This window comes from Musa acuminata, chromosome BXJ2-5 (assembly GCF_036884655.1).
Source record: "Musa acuminata AAA Group cultivar baxijiao chromosome BXJ2-5, Cavendish_Baxijiao_AAA, whole genome shotgun sequence".
Classification (NCBI taxonomy): Eukaryota; Viridiplantae; Streptophyta; class Magnoliopsida; order Zingiberales; family Musaceae; genus Musa; species Musa acuminata.
The window spans coordinates 38564237-38581318 of record NC_088342.1 but is presented as its reverse complement, the minus strand read 5'-3'; the positions used below and the strand labels follow the sequence as shown (position 1 = coordinate 38581318).

The 17082-nt window shown below is 39.4% G+C and overlaps 1 long non-coding RNA gene across 1 annotated transcript; it reads right to left on the bottom strand.

Moving 5' to 3' along the window:
* Positions 1-15712: 15712 nt before the first annotated feature.
* On the bottom strand, positions 15713-16480 carry LOC135612709 (uncharacterized). Its single transcript, XR_010487063.1, has 2 exons — positions 16072-16480; positions 15713-15975 (listed from the first exon to the last, which is right to left on the bottom strand). It is a non-coding gene; the product is annotated as an uncharacterized LOC135612709 (long non-coding RNA).
* Positions 16481-17082: the final 602 nt, after the last annotated feature.

Here is a 17082-nt window from a genome sequence, read left to right as displayed (position 1 = left end):
CATAAGATCTGATTGCCTCATCAAATCTTATGCTCCAACTTCGGAAAGCTTACTTTAGTCCATAAATGGATCTAAGCAACCTACACACCTTATCTGGGTAGTTCTTGGACACAAATCCCTCAGGTAGTTTCATATACACCTCATTCTTGAGGTTCCCATTGAGGAATGCAGTTTTCACATCCATCTGTCAGATCTCATAATCATAGTATGCTACAATAGTCAATAGAATTTAGATGGATTTTAGCATTGCTACGGGTGAGAAGGTTTCGTCATAGTCAACACCTTGCCTTTAACGATACCCCTTAGCCACTAGCCTTGCTTTATAGGTTTCTATCTTTCCATCTACTCCGATCTTTTTCTTAAAGATCCACTTACAACCGATGGGTACAATACCTTCGGGTGTATCGACTAGGTTCCAAACCTTATTGGAGTATATAGAATCCATCTCAGAATTCATGGCTTCTTGCCACTTCCTAGAGTCTATACTCATAATAATCTCCTCGTAGGTTTGAGGATCAATGTTCTCAACATCCTCTCCTCTAATATGTCCCACATATCTCTCAGGAGGATGGGATACTCTACCAGACCTACGTAAAGTTGAAACTTGTGTGTTAGGTACCTAAACAGACTCGGGCTGTAGAGTGGTGCTTGAGCTTGGTTCTCCAACCTCACTCAACTCTATCATGCTCCCACTATCTCCGCCAAGAATGTGTTTCTTCTCAAGGAACATTACTCTCTTGGCTACAAAGACCTTTTAGTCCTCGAGATGATAGAAATAATACTCGCATGTTTCCTTGGTGTATCCCACGAACTTGCACTACTCTGTCTTCGATTCTAACTTATCATGGTTGTGTCTTTTAATGTGGGCAGCGCAGCCCCACATCTTAACAACCTTAATATTGGGTTTCTTTCCTTTCCATATCTCATATGGTGTAGACACTACCGATTTAGTTGGAACTCTGTTCAGAAGGTAAGCTGCGGTCTCTATGGCATATACCCAAAATGAGATGGGTGGGTCAGCGAAACTCATCATAGACCGTACCATGTCTAATAGCGTACGATTTCTCCTTTTAGAGACACCATTGAGCTAAGGTATATAAAGAGGTGTCTATTGGGATAATATCTCATGGTCCTTGAGGAACTGAGTAAACTCTATACTTAAGTACTCACCTCCTCAATCTAATCGAAGAGTCTTAATACTCTTTCCAGTTTAGTTCTCCACTTCATTCTTATACTCTTTAAATTTCTCAAAGGCCTCGGACTTGTACTTCATTAAGTACATATATCCATACTTTGAGAAATCATCAGTAAAGGTAATGAAGTAGGTGTTAGGATCAAGGACACACTAAGAGGGGGGGTGAATTAGTGCAGCGGTAAGATAACGACAGTTTAAAAACTTTCGTATGATAAAACCGTTTCTGATGTAAAACCGTTTTCGGAAACTTAACTTGAAAGTGAGTTCGTAAAAGTAATGAAGGCAGTAAGCACTTAAAGAGGTTTGCAGTAAAGATAAATTGCACAAATGTAAATGCAAACCAGATTTTAGAATGGTTCGGTCAACGTGACCTACATCCATTTTCGGCTTCCTCCTTCGACGAGGTCATCAGCATCCACTAGAGGCCTTCCTTCAATAGGTGAAGGCCAATCACCTTTTACAACTCAATTCTCCTTCTACCGGGTTTAGGAGATAACCCTTACACCCCCACTCACTCCTCTATCAAACTATTTTAACACTTTAGATCTTTGAGAGGAGCTCACACAAGATTACAACAGGGTTTCTATACTTTTTTTTTCTCTCAATATGTGTGGGCTTTAACCAGGGATGAGAGGGGTATTTATAGGCTTCAAGTTGATTCAAACTTGGAGCTTAAAACTTTCCCATCTCGGGTTCCTCGGGCACGGGCGGTACCACCACCTATGCTAGGTGGCACCACAGCCTAGTGTCAGTGTGACTAACACTGTCTTGGGAGGTACCACTGCCCATGTCTGGCGGTACCACCGCCTGGGGCATAGTGCTAGGTGGTACCATCGCCCAGACTAGCGATACCACCACCTGGCACCCTGCTAGGGGCAGTACAACCACCCAAACTAGCGGTACCACCGCCTAACATAACCTCGAAGATTGTGCCACAACGGTGAGATTTCTTGGGGCACTATTTGGGCTTCTTATTAGGCCCAACACAGTTCTTACATGGGCCTAGCTGGCCCCTAATTGGGTTGGCCCAAATCTAATCCCAATTACGTGCTAACTACGATTCCTAAGACATTCTAAGCTAAACAAAGTCCGTAAGTCTATTCGTTTGGCGATCTTCTGGTGAACTTCTGACGATCTCTTGGCAATGTTCCAGCGGACTCCTAGCAAGCTCCTGGACTTCACGATGATCTTCTTGGCAAGTTCCAACGAGCTTCTCTAGCAAGCTCTGAGACTTCTCTGCTGGTTCCTCTAGAACTTCCGTCGAACGTCCAGACTTCCAACGAACTCTCGAACTCCCAACGTGATCACGTCCTTAACTCCGGGACTTTATTTTGCTTTATGTCTTGCTATTGTAGTTAATCCTGCACATATAAAATACACTTCGATCTAGACAATTAATAGTAAGCATTAATCAAGTTGTCCGGCATGTCATTGGTCCCTCGACGCTTCATCCGATTCTTTGACGCATCATCCTCTCTTGCGGCCTATTGCTCAATCAGCCAGTTGACTCCGCAACTCCGATATCCTTGGCCCAATATCCGCTCTTCTTGGCCCGATGCCCGAATCCATGGCCTGAAGTCTTCTGTCGATATGTCGACCGTTTCTTCCGCCCGACGTCCAATCTTCTGACATGTTTCTCCGACCCAACATGATTTTTCCTACTTTAATTATCCCATCCTGATCGAAGCATCCTGCATTACTCAAAAAACAGATTAAAATATAAATACTTATCAATTGGTTTCATCATCAAAATATGAGATTTAACAATCTCCCTCTTTTTGATAATGACAACAAATTGATGACGGAGTTAACCTTAACTCCCGGAGTTTAAACAAACTCCCCCTATCAATATGCCATATTGATAGAAACTCTTGGATTCAAACATCTAAGCAATATGTCATCATAAACTTATGCATAACATGTCACGTCATTATACTTCTCCCCCTTTGTCATCAACAAAAAGGAGAAGTTTCGCTTTCTAGTGTTTGAGCATATAAGTTCTAATCATTACATAATAAACATAATCTCAATTTTTATCATCATGCAATTTTGCTATCATCATAGATATGTAAGGTAGTAAGGTAGCATGTTCTACTTCATACAAGCTAGCAAATTAGAGATGTGCAAATTTAGCATGTTTTGCTTCTCGAGATAGGCAAGATAGCACTTTTGCTTCTTTTGAGATAGCAATTCTTTGCTTCTCTTTAGATCACAAGCTAGCAAGGTAGCAAATTTTTAGTGATGTTCAAGATATCTATTTTTGCCTCTTCTTGAAATTTCAAGCTAGCAATTCTTGATGATGTTCAAGATAGCAATTTCTTTTTTTTTGCTTCCTTTGCAAAGTTTGAGCTAGCAATTTTGCTTCCATTGCAAAGTGTAAGTTAGCATGTTTCACTCACCCTTTGTCATTGTCAAAAAGAAGGGAAAACCCTTTACATCGATTTTCAAATTATGACAAAAGTAAGGTAACAAAGATGAAAAAATCAAGATGTGAATATCAAAACAAATTTTCATCATGAATATTTTATCATGTATCAAAATAATATCATGAGTGTTTCATGCATAATACCAAATCATATTTATAATTACATCAATATTCCAATCATTATTTCAATCTATACATCATGAGAACAATAAATTTACACTATAGACAATCTCATGGTTTATCATTCAAGCTATCATATATTTTTGTTCTCTTTTGCAAATAGCAAGCTAACAATTTTTTTTTCTTTTATAACATTGATTCAATCATATCATGCAATAAACAAATCATAATTACAATGGAGTATTAAATCATAAAGAAAATCAATTTATGCATAAAATGTTCCAAGCATCAAGGTACATTTTCCCAATTTGTGGGTATCAAAAAATCAAGAGAAAACAACTTACATTCATTTTGAAAAATATTCTCTTTGATAAAACAAGAGAATCATGATTAACAATCTTGATTTACATAAAGTTTTAAAAACATAATTATCAAGATCATGAATACTAAAAGACTATGAACCATTCCGATAAATCTGCTTTTAAATAGAAAACAATCTTAATTCATTCAATAGAAAATTATAATTATAATTGCAAGAAATCAAGATAAAGCTCATTCAAATTTAAATCAACAAAATCATCAAAATCTCAACATTACTTTCAAGAGATTCAAAATGGTATAAATAATTTTATTGGTCTCTTAGTGAAAAATCGATAAGATAGAGAAAAAGGAAATTTTTCAAGAAAAATTCTTTCCCCCTTTTATTTCAACTCATTGATTGATTTCATACATGCTTGTTCTTTTCTTTTATGCCAAATCCATGCACCATTCATTAACGCCGAAAAAGATCTTTCAAAAGATCACAAAGTTCGATAATCACAAAAATCATCATGCATAATTTCGAAATATAAATTTATTAAGCATGATCATTATACATGATATCAAAACATGGTTTCAAAATATCATTATGCATCAATCATTAAACATGATCTCATATTTTCAATCAAAATCATTTTATTTGTTTATCACAAAATATGCATTTTTCATGATTATTTTTAAAATAATTGGAAAGGTAAGCATGATCCAATTTTATTTTTGCATTTTCATTAAACATGTAATAAAAAAATATTTAATTTTCTTAAACTAAATTAAAGCTAAATTAAAAATAAGTCATGGGAAGTATTATGTAATTTCAAAATAAACTAAAGGCTTTTTTATTACATCAACGTCGAAGGTCGTTAAGGCGTAGTTTGCCACCTCGCCTTTGTTGATTTTCTCCTCGTCTTCGGAGGAGTTTGATTCATCTCAATTTGTGTTCTTCTTCTTGTGTTCAAAGCAAGTAGTTCCATTCTTTTTATTTTTTAATTTTTTTTAATGAACTTTTTAAATTTCATTTGTAGTTTAAGTTCACCATCACTTGAGCTTATGCTCGAGTGGTCTTCGATTGTTCTAAGTTCCAAATCCTTCATGTTCTTTGGAAGGTTGTTCTCGAGTTTCCTTTTTGTCACTTTGTTCATTTCGTAGGTCATTAAAGACCCAATTAGTTCTTCGAGTAGAAGGTTGTTTAGGTTTTTAGCCTCTTGTATGGCCGTTACTTTAGAGTCCCAAGTTTTAGAAAGCGATCGTAAAATCTTGTTTACAAGTTCAAAATCCGAAAAATATTTGCCAAGAGCATTTAAACCATTGACGACATCTGATACATGTCAATAATGGTTTCGCTCGGCTTCATTCGAAAAAGCTCGAAATCATGTATTAAAAAATTATTTTTTGAATCTTTAACTTTGCTAGTTCCTTCATATGTGATTTCAAGAGTACGCCAAATATCGAAAGCCATTTCACAGTTAGAAACACAATTAAACTCATTTCTATCTAAGGCGCAAAATAAGGCATTCATAGTCTTTGCATTTAGAGAAAACATCTTCTTCTCCAAATCATTCCAATGGTTCATTGGAAGAGAAGACATTTGGAAACCAGATTCAACTATATGCCATAAATCGAGATTCAATGAAAGCAAAAAAACTCTCATTCGAGTTTTTCAATAAGTGTAGTCCGTCCCATTGAAAAAGGGAGGACGAATGAGAGAGTGACTCTCTTGAAAGCCGAAAAGAGTCATTTCTCTTGGGTGTTAAACCAATTGAGAAATCATGAGGCTCTGATACCAATTATTAGGATCAAGAGCAAACTAAGAGCGGGGTTGAATTAGTGCAGCAGTAAGATAATGATAGTTTAAAAACTTTCGTATGATAAAACCATTTCCGACGTAAAACTATTTTCGGAAACTTAACTTGAAAGTGAGTTCGTAAAAGTAATGAAGGCAATAAACACTTAAAGAGGTTTGCAGTAAAGATAAATTGCACAAATGTAAATGCAAACCAGATTTTAGGCTTCCTCCTCCGATGAGGTCACCAGCGTCCACTAGAGGTCTTCCTTCAATAGACGAAGGCCAATCACCTTTTACAACTCAATTCTCCTTTTTCCGGGTTTAGGAGATAACCCTTACACCCCCACTCACTCGTCTCTCAAACTATTCTAACACTTTAGATCTTTGAGAGGAGCTCACACAAGATTGCAGCAGCGTTTCTATACTTTTTTTTCTCTCAATACTTGTGTGCTTTAACTAAGGATGAGAGGGGTATTTATAGGCTTCAAGTTGATTCAAACTTGGAGCCTAAAACTTCCCCATCCTGGGTTCCCCGGGCACGGGCGGTACCACCGCCTACGCTAGGTAGTACCATCGCCCAATGTCAGTTTGACTGACATTGTCCTGGGCACAGTGCTTGGGCGGTACCATCGCCCAGTGTCAGTTTGACTGACACTGTCCTGGGCGCAGTGCTTGGTTGGTACCGTCGCCCAGTGTCAGTTTAACTGACACTGTCTTGGGCGCTAGGCAGTACCATCGCCCAGGTCTGGTGGTACCACCGCCTGGGGCGCAGTGCTGGGCGGTACCACCGCCTGGCACACCCTGCCAGGGGCAGTACAACCGCCCAGACTAGCGGTACCACCGCTTGACACAGCCTCGAAGATTGTGCCATGACGGTGAGATTTCCTGGGGCATTGTTTGTGTTTCTTATTGGGCCCAACATAGTTCTTACATGGGCCTGGCTGGCCCCTAATTGGGTTGGCCCAAATCTAATCCCAATTACGTACTAACTATGATTCCTAAGACATATTCTAAGCTAAACAAAGTCCGTAAGTCTATTCTTCCGGCGAGCTTCCGGCGATCTTCCGGCGAACTTCCAATGATCTCTCGGCAATGTTCCGATGGACTCCCGGCAAGCTCCTGGACTTCATGTTGATCTTCTTGGCGAGTTCCGATGAGCTTCTCTAGCAAGCTCTGAGACTTCTCGGCTGGTTCCTCCAGAACTTCTGATGAATGTCTGGACTTCCAATGAACTCTCAAACTCCTAACGTGATCACATCCTTGACTCCGGGACTTCATTTTGCTTTATGCCTTGCTATCGTAGTTAATCCTGCACATGTAAAACACAGTTCGATCTAGACAATTAATACTAAGCATTAATCAAGTTGTCCGACATGTCATTGGTCCCTCAACGCTTCGTCCGATTCTTCGGCGCATCATCTTCTCTTGCGGCCTATTGCCCAATTGGCCAGTTGGCTCCGTAACTCCGATATTCTTGGCACAATATCTGCTCTTCTTGGCCTGATGCCCGAATCCACGGCCCGAAGCCTTTTGTCGATACGTCAACCATTCCTTCGGCCCGATGTCCAATCTTCTGACATGTTCCTCCGGCCCAACATGATTTTTCCTGCTTTAATTGTCTCATCATAATCGAAGCATCCTGCATCACTCAAAACGTAGATTAAAACATAAATACTTATCAATTAGTTTAATCATTAAAATATGAGATTCAACAGTAGGAATAACCACCAATGGCATGAGTTGACATCAAGTATGCTAATCCGTATAATTCGGACCAATGAGGCGGTTGACATCAAGTATGCCACGTAAAGGATTTGAAAGCAATATTTTCTAAAAATAAAGATGTAGTAAAAATAAATAATATTTAGAGTTTATAAAAAAATAAATAAATAAGATATGAACTTCTATCTTAATTTACTCCCACTATTTTTCTGATGAGTCACGTGACACCCTCAACACGTGAAACAAAAGTTTTCGGCAGACTTCTAGTGGGGATTAGGATTCAATCAGCATCTTAACATAATCTTGAGGGACTCTACCAATTACGTTAAGCTCGTGAAGGTAGGCAACTCTTGTCAATCACAACTCCTTATGATTCCCGTCCTATTCGGCCTCCGAACCACCATGGTCTCGAGGGACTCAACCAACCATGTTGTTTGGTTATGTCAACACCATCATTACGAGATGATATACCCTTGAGGGACTCGACCAAGTATACCATGTCCTCAGGTCACCGGTGACATCTCTATGTCATAGGCAAGATAACAAATCGTGATATAGGTGAGCCTCGAGGGACTCAATGAACTCAACATATGTCGAGAATCGGTCCCTACCTATAATGATGGAAGGTCACGTGGGTCAATCTAGTTGCCTCACGTTTACCGACTTAATATTATCGAGAGAGTGAATTTTGATTTGGTCTCCTAATATGACATATCACACAAATACATATTTAATATATATCTATATCGCATGCAAATATATATACATATCTAGTAGGTGTATAAGCAATCACACATCACATGAGCAATCACACCATATGATCAGGAACCATAGCCTAATGTGATCAGGCCCAAGCTAGTGGGCCTAATCACTCACATCAAGATCTATGTGTGCAGTGGTGCATCTCCATGCCCTGTGATCGTCCATCTCATCCTCGTCAGTTCCGTCAGCATCTCATTACATCTCCATGCATCGCAATCGTCCGTCTTGACCTCGTGGGTCCCACTATCGCTTCTATGCTCCCGCTGCGCCTCCTCGTGTGATTACAACTTAATCATAGACACACAGGCCTGACAATAAATGAGAAATAAAGCGATGGCTCACAGGCCCCAATAATAATAATAATCACAAGTACACACATCACACGGTCTATGATCATCAATCCACATCATACATCAAATGTAAACATTATTATATAGGACTACTAGATAATAATAATAATAATAATAATAGTTAATTAAACTTTTTAATTAATTAATATTTTTTTGAAATTAGGGACACAGAAAATTTTTTAAATTATGAGGGGTATTTTTATAATTTAGATAAAAAAAGGACAGAATTCGAATTTTTTGAAATTTTGGGGGACAAAACTATCTTTTGCCCAAAACCTAAACCTCTTTCCCTGCTGTTGCATTGTGGCTATTGCCACCTTGCTAGTGGCGGCCACTACGTCGAAGGGAGGGGGTGCCGCCCCTACGGGCACCGTCGCCTCTACGGGCGGCTCTACTTACGGGCGCAATGCCCGTAAGTGCCGCTGCCCATGGGTGTAGCGCTTGCAGGTGCCACTGTCCCCGCGACTGCTTGCCTATGACCCATATGCTGCTAGCTGCAAGCAGCCGATTGTTGCCCGTCAGCCACCTGCACACAGGTGGCCAAGCCTCGGCCAAAGTTGCAAGCAGCCATTGGCCAACCTGTGAGGGAAGTAATAGTTGCTGCCCTCTCTCACCTTTTGCGTCAACAATTTTGATGATAACAGTCTTCCTAAAACACAATACACATAATTCAAAATCAATCTTTCACACAAACAACTTGGCTCTGATACCACTGTAGGGAAATCTATAGGTGACATCATATGCATAGCGGAAGAACATAATACAAAATTCTCAGATTTTTCAAAAAGGTGCTTGTTTATCGTGCGAAGATTGGTGCACAAAATCTGAAAAAATGAAACCTGCATATATGAAAGATTGCGTTTTACTAAGGGAGATCATATATCCCTAAATCCCTGCAAACTTGTAGGAGAGGATAAAGGAAGTCAAGTGTCCTCATCTCTAACAGTGATCTACACAATAGGGCTGCGATGACACTCCTCAAATCTCTAGGCCTATTATTTGAGGAGGAGAAGGGGAGAGGAGAATAGGAGATAACAACCAAGAGAAGCTCTAGCCTATGAACCTTTGGTTTCCTTGTATTTATAGAGGTCCCCTATCAACTTAACCCTAATGAATCCTACCTTATTAGGTATTGAATCTCTATCCAACTATCTAAGCCTCTTAGATTAGTGGATCGCTATCCAATAATATCTCATTGGCTCTTATCGGATCTCATCCATAGGATCCAATAATTCATGAGCTTATTGAATATCCAATAAGATAGGGGCTGCGATGGATATCTCATATCCGAACCTCTACTCGTCGCAATGCCTGTCATATGTGTGTGACCCTTTGGGCCCAATATCGAGATGACCATGAGTCATACTTATCAAAACTCGTTCTGGCTCAGTGAATTATTATCTCCATAATAATTCACTCGACTCATCGACTACGGATGTACTAGGTCACTATGCCGCAATCTCCAAACGATATAGGGGAATCTAATCGATTAGACTTGTCTGTCCTCAATTACCATATACCTATAGTCCCTCATCCATCTAATATCCCAGGGATCGTATATCGGGCATGGTGCTATCAGACCTATACGATTTCTACTAGAGTTTCGCTCTGCTCGGATTCTCCTGAAGAACTCTTTCTCTCTCAATCCGAATGACCCTAGTCAAGGATTTGTCTGAGCAAGAACATATGTAATATTCCTCTCATGACACCGAGAGTGGATGATCCTCTATCAATACTCAATAGCCCTCATAAGGTTGACTGTCACTCCCGATGACCGGCTATACTAGATTTGGAACATCTAAACCTATAAGTCTGGTATCAAATAGTGGAGCACTGATATAGGACATCCTTGGTGTCTCAAGTCTAAGGACCAGGTACATCACTAGGACAACAGAATCATTGTCTGACAACAAAGTATCATTAACCATCCAGCATTTCATGAGCAGATCAATCAATAAACTCATTCTCCAATGAGCACTTGCATTATATCCTAATGTCCCCACATGAGCAGCTATGAGACTAACTGCATCCATCATATGGATAGGTATATAATACATCAATCTATCCGATTATGTCAATGTCTCTCTTAAGTAACCTATGAACGAGTTTATTTAGGGTCTGTGTTTAAAGGCAAATCAGTCTCATTAGCATAATCTCATCACAATCTAATTCTCATTGCACATATCTATGAACATCATAATATATTTATGCAACAAGCAATATAAAGTGATAAAATGTTAAATAATAATAATAATAAGCAAAAGGATTGCTTATCAAATCAAATGTGGTATCACTCACGTAATTGACTTACAGGGCTCCTATGACTAGTAGCTCCATGCAAGAATAGCTGGGATATTTATAAACCCCAAATAACTTCAAAAATAGAGCCAAAAAAGGTCTCATCTTGGGTTTTCCAAGGCCTAGTGGTACCACCACTTGTGCTGGACGGTACTACCGCCTACAGCACTGACACTGGGTGGTACCACCACCTAGTCTAGCGGTACCACCATCCAGTCTAGCGGTACCAGCACTAGTACTCTCTGACACTAGGTAATACCACCACCTAGTCTGGTAGTATCACTGCCAGACCTTGCTATATGACACTGAATGAGCCAAACAATATGACCAATTTATCTTGTTTCAGGCCCAATTGGCCCCTAATTGAGTTGACATTATTTCATCCCAAAATTAACTCAATTAGACCTAATTAACTCGATCTAGACACATATAATTACAAGTATGAATCCTATATTGTCCGGCATGTCATTGGTTCATTCGTTGCTTCGTCTGATTCTTTCGGCGCATCGTCCTCTCTTGTGGCATATTACCCAATCGACATGTTGACCTTCGCAACATTCGATCCCCTTAGCACAATGTCTGATCCTTCTGGCATGAAGCCTTTTGTTGATACGTCGATCGATCATCCGGGTTGACGTCCAATCTTCTGACATGTTCTACTCCGGCCCAACGTTTGATTCCTCTTGCTTTAATCGATTTGTCTTTTCCAATCAAAGTTAGTCCTACGTCATTTAAAATGCAGATTAGATCGTAAACTTATTAATTGATTTCATCATCAAAATTTGAAATTCAACACTTTCATCAACAATAACCTCGAGGATGAGGTGTATATGATATAGCTTGAAGGATTCGTGTCCAAGGAGAGTTCAGATAAGGTGTGCATATTACTTAGATCCATATATGGACTAAAGCAAGCTTCCTAAAGTTGAAACATAAGATTTGATGAGACGATCAGATCTTATGGCTTTGTTAAGAATGAGAATGAGCTTTGTATATATAGGAAGGTAAATAAGAGCACTGTCAACTTCTTAGTATTATACGTGGATGACATCTTGATCATTGGGAATGATGTAAGGATGCTCTCCACGGTAAGGCTTGACTATCTAAACATTTCTCTATAAAAGACTTAGGGAAAAATCCTATATCTTGGGGATTTGGATCTATAGAGATAGATCTAAGAGGATGCTTGGCTTGTCCCAATTCAGATACGTAGACACCATTGTCAAAAGGTTTGATATGAAAATATTCAAGAGAGGTCTCATACCAATGAGATATGAAATATTACTTTATAGGAGTATGTCCCTAGAGACCCCTGACGAAAGGGCAGACATGGATATGATACCCTTTGCTTTAGTGATAGAATCTATGGCATATACTATGCTATGTACTAGGTCTGATATAGTGCATGCTCTAAGTGTTATAAGTAGGTATCAAGTGGATCCTGGTTTGAAATACTAGAAAGCAGTAAAGTATATCCTCAAGTACTTGAGAATGACTAAGGATCTTTCACTAGTATATGGAGGAAGTAGCCTTAGGGTTGAGAGCTATACGGGCTCGAGTTTCCAATCTGATGTCGATGATAGTAAGTCTAACTTAGGGTATGTGTTCACCCTAAATGAAGGAGTAGTATAGTAAAAGAATTCTAAGTAAGATACTATTATTGACTCGACCACAAAGATGAAGTATATTGCTATGATAGAAGCAACAAAGGAGGAAGTTTGGATGAAGAAGTTCATTACAGATCTATGAGTCATGTTAAGCAATGAGGAGCCTATTTTTTTATATCATGATAACAACGGGGCAATCGCTCAAGTGAAGGAACCCAGGTCTCATCAGAAGTCCAAGCACGTTCTAAGGAGGTTCCACTTGATCAAAGAGATCGTAGCCCGTGGAGATATAGTAGTGGGAAGAGTTTCATCTAAAGATAACATCACAGATTAATTGAAGAAGCCATTGTCTCATATTACCTTTGAGCATCATATGGGTCTGATGGGGATCAAATACATAGGTGATTAGCTTTAGATCAAGTAAGAGATTGCTAGTCATAGGTGCCCTGCAAGCTACTCACATGAGAAATGACACGTGTGACACACTACACAATCTCTTTGCTTATTATTATTATTATTGGTATTTTCTCATTTTATATTGCATGTTGCATATATTGTAATGTTCATGGATCTGTGCAATGAGAATCGAATCGTGATGAGATCACAATAATGAGATCAATTCGCTTATAAACACATACCCTAAATAATCCCGGTCATAGGTTACTCGAGAGCGACATTAAGATAAGTGGACATACTGGTGTGCTGTATACATGTCCATATGATGGAGGCGGTTGGTCTTATAACTGCTTGTGTAGGGACACTAGGGATACAGTGCAAGTGCTCATTGGAGAATTAATTTGCTGATTGATCTGGTCACGGAATATCGGATGGTTAATGATACCTTATTTTTAGACAATAATTCTGTGGTCTCAATTATATGTCTAGTCCTTAGACTTAAAATATCAATGATGTCATGTATGAGCACTCCACTCTTTGATACCGGACTTATAGTCCTAGGAGTTCTAAATCTTGCATAACCGATCATCTGGAGTGGTAGCCAACCTTACGAGGGAAATTGAGTATCGATAGAGGATCATCTGCTCTCGTGCCATAAGAGGAATATATTGTATGTTCTTACTAAGGCAAATCCCTAGCCAAGAACATTCGGATTGAGAGAGAAAGAGTTCTATTAGAGAATCTGATTAAAGGAGACTCAAGTAGATTTTGTTTGGACCTGATAGTACCATGTAGTATATGGTCTCTAGGATATTGATGGATGAGGAAATATAGATACACGGTAACTAAGGACAAACATGTCTAATGGATTGGATTCCCCTGTATCGTTTGGGACTACGACATAGTGGACTAATACGTCCGGAGTCGATGAGTCGAGTAAATTATTATGAATATAATAATACACTGAGTCAGAAGGAGTTCTGGCCAGCTCGATATTGGTCCTAGAGGGTTACACATATATAGTAGGTATTGTGACGAGTAGAAATTCGGATATAAGATATCCACTAGAACCTCTATTTTATTGGATATCGAGCAAGCCCCTGAATAATTAGATTTTTTGGGTAAGACTCAATAAGAATAAATAGAGATTATTAGATAAAGATCCACTAATCTAAGAGACTTTGGTGATTAGATAAAGATCTAGTACCTAATTGGGTAGGAATCTCAATAAATAAGATGAGCCAAAAGGTGGCATAGGCTAGCCTCCTCTAGGCCACCCCTCATATTTTCCTCCCACTCCTCTCTCCCCTCAACCGATAGCCCAAGATTGGGGTATGTGGACAGTAAGAAGGGTCAACCTCTTCTTGATCACAATGTAGCATTCATGGTGCACGTGAAAAGGAAGATCGTGTTGCGATTTGAGGAGCATCGTCAACGCACCTATTGTGTGGATCACCACTAGAGAGAAGGATAGTTAACCTCCTTCATCCTCTCCTATAGATCTGAGATTTTTTCAGGATATATTATCTCCCTAGATAACACATCTCACATATATGTGTAGTTTTCGATTTTACGTTTTTTTTAGTGCACCAATTATTGCATGACGATAAGATATTTTTTTAGGAATATAGGTTTTTATTTTTTCTGTTCTTCTACTGCATATGTGATACTTTATCCAAATTTCCTAGCAGGATCAACTCTTGGAGAACTGAAATGGGGGATTTGGCAGAAGGGCATTCGACATCGTTAGGCTTGGTCTTCCTGGATTATTCGGTGCATTTGGTCGGTTGGCATCATTAGGGTTTGACCTTGATGGTCTCCCAAAGTTTTCCTAAGACATGCTTGGTAGCTCTCCTTCTAATGCCAATATTTTAAGTCATATTTTGGTTGTCCAAGTTAGGGAGGAGAATCAGATCTTATTAAGGCCCATTCTAAGTCTGTTTGAAGTTTAACTTACAATTTCCCGACGAACCAAACCTATAAGATTAAGTCAAGGGTGTTCCCGACAATGGCCCTTCCAACGATTATGTTAGTTCCTAAAGTTAGAAAGTTCAAGACCAGTCAAATCGATTGGATCGGTCAACCTAATCGATGAGATCAAGTAGGTGAAAAATATTTATGATTTAAACCTTGGATTTCTTTTTATAAGTGGTTTGGGAATGATTATATCTGAGATCACACGTGTGATGTTTTGGGTGAGGACATGATATAACGTTTGTTGTTTTTGTAGCTCATGTCGTCTGAGTACGTCTTTCACAAGGTTGGATGGTTGGGCGTTCGTTCATGTGTGATCGATTGAAGCCACATATCCTTGGATTCGACTACGACTTGTCAAAGGGACATGGTTGATAGATTGCTAGGATGGCCAGGCTAAGTTTGAGCTTAAGTGTTAGTGATGTCAGTTTCTTCCTATGGTTCGAGTATCAAAACCATAACTTAGTTCCGATTCCAATTTGATCTATTGATTCAATTAATAAAAAAAATAAAATTAAAATACTTTACCAAGATTTAAACGCAGGTGAATAAGTTTTTAAATCTAAAATATTAGCTATAATATAACTTATTTAAATTTTATTTTTATTTTTTTATATACTTAATTTGAAATTGATGATTCTAATCGAAATTATTGAATCGTTGACCCGATTCTATTTCGATTTGAACATACAATCACCCTTAGCTCGGCCGAGAAGCTCCGATCACAAATCGAAGTAGCAAAGCAAACAGAACACAATCTCGGCCACATGAATAATCACAAAGTAATAAGAATCTCGCCATGGATCTCTCTCTCTCTCTCTCTCTCTCTCGACTTCATGGGGATTCAATCTACTCGGCCAACATACAAAGATTCAACGTATATAACATCTTCATCTTCCTACCTCACGAGCCTGCTATGCCTTCTCTGGGCCTCGATTTGTCGAGGATCGACCACATCACTTGCACATCCTCGTACGTGCACGCCATCACCTCCCCCTGTAGCTTCGATCCTCTTTGATCATCCCCTGAAACAAATCACCAAACACATGGCTTCAGCTCTGCATCTATAGCTGCAGAGAAAGCATGATGGAACAGAGCAAGCTGAAGCTGATGGCACAAACCAGCTTGGGGCTTCTTGTCTCTGGGAGCGTTGAAGATGGTGTATGCTTTCCTGAAGGGGGAGGTGATGGTGCGAACCCAAGAGCCCTTCATCCCACGAAACCAACAAGTCTGTGCAACTCAAATCCCTCCTCTGCTTATATATACATAGAGAGAGAGCAGAAGGGTGAGGGTGAGCTCTGGGGAACACTTGGGAGGCAAGATCCGAAACATGAGGTGTCTCCAAGTCGAAGCTTGCACAGCACATGCATCTCACCCAAAGTGGTCTCCAACTCACACAAATGCTCCTTGTCTACTCTGCCAACCTTCTCAAAGGACATGGATCATCATCTACCTTTCTTTTAGCTCTCCCTTTCAAGCCTTCTCTGGGTGATATTATGCACACTTGTTTCTGTCTCATGCTCTTCAATCATTAATGGGATGATTAGAAAGAGACTAACCCATTTTACTTCTGTAGGCATGGATGAATTGTTTGAGCTTCTCTTACTTCTCCAGAGGTAATTAATGCCGTATTCCAATGATTGCCATTAGTTTAAGCTGAGCAAAAGCAAAGACCTTGCCTTCATCCACGTGATATGTTCTTGTCACCCATGAGATTCCCGGCAAATCGTACTTCGATCACTGCCTACACTCTGTACAGAGTGAGTGATGATCACCAAAAAATCAATGGCCAAAGTTGTTGTCTTTGAGGAACAATGCTCAGTTGAGGGAGGTACAACTTGGTGTACTTACAGGATTGGAGTCTAGTTATATTCCTTAGTCTATTCCATTACACTGCAGCAAGAGAGAGTGATCATGCAATGGTTACTGCATTATGATGATGTTTAGTCTTGATAGGTAACAAGTCGAGGATACCTCTCTGGAGTTTTATCCATCTTACATGGATAGGATTGCAAGCATGAAATGTGGAAGATTAAGTAACTGAGAAAACATGAGATTATGCTCATTATAAGCCTTATTAATATTACCCACCATCACCTCTACACTGTTGATCTAATGCCAGCAACGTGGCT